Genomic DNA, 4197 nt, shown 5'->3' with positions numbered 1-4197 from the left:
TGAAGGATTGTAGTTGGTCAATTAATTGTTCAGCAATAGCAGCAGAGATTATGATTTGTCGTGTAGAAGATGTTAGAAATTCCTGTTCCACAGCATGATCAAGAAAAGACAACAACTTATCATAATAACCATTAACATTTAACAAACCTATGGGTTTATGGTGAATGTGTAGTTGAGCCCAAGAGGAAATATGAAAGATCTCTTCCAATGTGCCTACACCACCTGGTAAAGCAATAAAGGCATCAACATGGTTAAACATTGCATTCATTCGAGCCAACATGATGACTAATGTAATCATGTTAATAATCTATAATCAAATTGGAACCTCCTTTATGTGTGGTTTTCAATTGAATAATAAGAGTTTATACTATACTTGTTTGACATACCATTAGTGGATCCTCTAACCTTGACATTTGTTATTATCACTGTTTAATCGTTACATTAATATTCCATCTCAAAGTTCTCATCTTTTTCTTCTTCTTCTTCTCTTTCTTTATTATTACTACTACTAGTATTATTAGTATTCTTATTGCTACTACTATTATTGTTGTTGTTTATAATTATTGTTTATAATTTGTACAATTAACCTCCCTGTGGTTCGACCCCAGTTTTGCCGGGTTATTTATTACTTCGACACTCCTGCACTTGGGAGAAGACAACAATCTTTTGGTCGTGTCACATTCCTTAGAGAGCTAAGACCAAGATGGGGCCTGTGATATTGAGAATTTAATGAATGACAATATTTTAAGGAAAATGGATATCGTTTCGAAGCTTACTTTGATAATTTTTCTAGTGAAAATGAATCTACTAGTTTGAATGATCTTGTAGATAAAGGTAGATTATTTTGTTTTTCTTACATTGTTTTTGTGTTTCTTTTTGAGTGATTTTTCCTAGTTTCTCTCACCCTGGTCAAATGGTGGATAACGGTACTCCGTGACTTAAGTCGGTTCTTTCAGTTTCCCACAATAACTGATATATGTGTATATATTTGTGTAATTCTTTGAATCTCTCTTCCAATTCTCATTTGAAACTGGACACTAATCTTGAAAAATTGAAAAAGTATTGTCCCGCTCTACCTCAGAATTCGATTAAAAAAATTTTCCGTGCTAGATGTGCAAGATTGCGATTGTTAATGAATCATGGAATGCCTGAAGATATTCGCTGGTTGATTGAAGCAAAGGTCCGATGACACGACTAAAAGATTGATGTCTTCGCCCAAGTGCAGGAGTGTCGAAGTAATAAATAACCCGGCAAGACCGGGGTCGAACCGCAGGGAGGTTAATTGTACAAATTATAAATAACAATAATACAGCAACAATAACAATAACAATAACAACAATAATAACAATAATAATAATAATAATAATAGTAATAGTAATAGTAGTAGTAATAATAATAATAATAATAAAGAAAGAGAAGAAAAAAAAGATGATGAGAACTTGGAGATGGAAAATTAATGTAAGGATTAAACACTAATAATAACAAATGTCAAGGGTAGAGGGTCCACTAATGATATATCAAACAAGGATAGTATAAACTCTTATTATTGAATTGGAAACCTCACACAAAGGAGGTTCCAATCAGATTATATATTGTTAACATGATTACATTAGTCATCTTATTGACTTGGTGACAATCCTTATCTTCTCTTGTCTGCCCAAAACGTCATTGATAACGTCAAAATTGGAGCCAGTTGTAAACATGAAAGTTGTAGGCAATTGTCTCAGCTTTCTTGTGTAAAACATTCAGCTCATTTGGACTTCTAGACCTCCAGATATGGCCAAAATACTGAACAGTGCTCGGGCTAGAGGAGAGATTCGGGCTTCTTTGTTGTTGCTACAATTTGGACTTGAAAATGACCTTTTTAGATCTTGGGCTTGATTAGTACTTAAAAGTGCATTTTTATCATGGTAGGGGTGTGATTAGTACTTAAAAGTGCATTTTTATCATGGTTTTATATCATCATTTTGCACTTGAAGTATCAATAACTCCTTAACTAAAATATGTTTTATAATAATGTATCTAATAATATAAGATACCTATAATTTGTGGTAAATGTCTATTTTTAATGCAGGTCTATCACATAAATGAAAGGATTGATTGATGACTTGAAGAACTTAAATTGCATGGATAAAGAGATGGTTAAACTTAGAGAAGAGATGTCGATGCAATCCAAACCGGAACACTGTTTGGTAATTGGGTTATATCTGGAGCTACAGATCTCAGATTTAGGTCCAATTTATATGGATGGAAAGGTAAGACATAGGCCTACAACTTTCATATGGAGCCCAAGATCTAAAAAGGCCATTATCAAGTCCAAATTGTAGCAACAACAAAGAAGCCCGAATCTGTCTTCCAGCCCGAGCACTGTTCGGTATTTTGGCCATATCTGGAGTTCTAGAAGTCCAAATGAGCTGAAGTTCTTACACAAGAAAGCTGAGACAATTACCTACAACTTTCATGTTTACAACTGGCTCCAATGTTGACGTTATCAATGACGTTTTTGGCAGACAAGAGAAGATAAGGATTGTCACCAAGTCAAAAGTTGGCCACCCACTTATGAATTAGTCATCAAATCAATAGTTCCACATTTTGGCCTATAAAAGGAGGCATTTACCATGCATTTAGGCATCTTGGTTTCCAGATCACGATCATGCTCTTCCTTTCTCTCTTTGTATTTTTTGTAATGTTTATGCTTTGCTTTCATTAATATTAAGTTTATGCCTTTCATTTCCTTTCCTTTACTTAGTTAACTTTTATGTTCTTATTTTGTTTATCTATTTTGCTTTCTTTCATTATGTCTAGCTAAGTTAGTTATGTCAAGGTGAAAAGGTTACACTAATGGTGTAAGAATAAGTATAATGTAAACTTAATATGGACTTTAATGTTAGATACTAACATGTTTTATATTTGTTATCTTGTTCACTCTTTAATACTTTGCTTGTTAAACGACTAATCTTGATTTATGTTGTATAACACTTGGTACAACACATGCTTGGCACTTTCATAGCCTATAATGTATGGTATAACCGACGCCTGAGCTATGAAAGGAACTTGATTTATTGTTAACATAAGTTATAATCATGAATGCTTGACGAGATTTACAAGTATTAGCATTAATTGAATAGGATGACTAATGTAATAATGTTAAAAATATATAATCTGATTGAAACCTCCTTTGTGTGTGGTTTCCAATTCAATAATAAGAGTTTATACTATACTTGTTTGATATACCATTAGTGGAACCTCTAACCTTGACATTTGTTATTATTATTGTTTAATCCTTACATTAATTTTTCATCTCCAAGTTCTCATCATTATTATTATTATTATTACTACTATTATTACTACTACTACTACTACTACTACTACTATTATTATTATTATTATTATTATTATTATTATTATTATTATTATTATTAGTATTACTAGTATTACTATTATTATTATTATTATTATTATTATTGTTATTATTGTTATTATTATTATTATTGTTGTTATTGTTATTGTTATTGTTGTTGTATTATTGTTATTTATAATTTATACAAATAACCTCCCTGTGGTTCAACCCTGGTCTTGCCGGGTTATTTATTACTTCGACACTCCTGCACTTGGGAGAAGACAACAATCTTTTCGTAGTGTCAAGTTTTTGGCGCCGTTGCCGGGGAGGTAAGTTCTTGTATAAATTATAGTAGTTATTTTATTTTCTTTTTTCACTTTCTTGTATATAACTTGGTTTCTTTTCTTTTGTTTCTTCTTCTTTTGCTTTTTTCTTCTTTTTTATTTTATTCCTACACGTGCATGAGAGTGTGGTCACGTACATCAAGTGGTAGACTTTGTAGGGTATCCTCATCATTTTCAGAAAATATGGCCGAAGAAGATAATCAATCACTTCAAAATGAGAATAATGAGAATAACCGTGCTAGAACACTTAGAGACCACATGAATCCCACAAGAACAAGTGCACCATCATGCATAGTTTTTCCTCTCGATGCATCTCATTTTAATTTTAAACTAGGCATTATTCAACTTTTACCTTCTTTTCATGGCTTAGAATTGGAAAATCCATACTTGCATTTAAGGGAATTTGAGGAGGTCTGCAACACATATAATAATTTGAATTGTAGCATGAACACCATCAGATTAAAGCTTTTTCCTTTTTCATTAAAAGATAAAGCTAAAACATGGCTACAAAAT

The sequence above is a fragment of the Populus euphratica genome, unplaced genomic scaffold (assembly GCF_000495115.2).
Source record: "Populus euphratica unplaced genomic scaffold, PopEup_1.0 scaffold1371.1, whole genome shotgun sequence".
NCBI classification, from domain to species: domain Eukaryota; kingdom Viridiplantae; phylum Streptophyta; class Magnoliopsida; order Malpighiales; family Salicaceae; genus Populus; species Populus euphratica.
Note: the sequence above shows the minus strand (reverse complement) of the source record.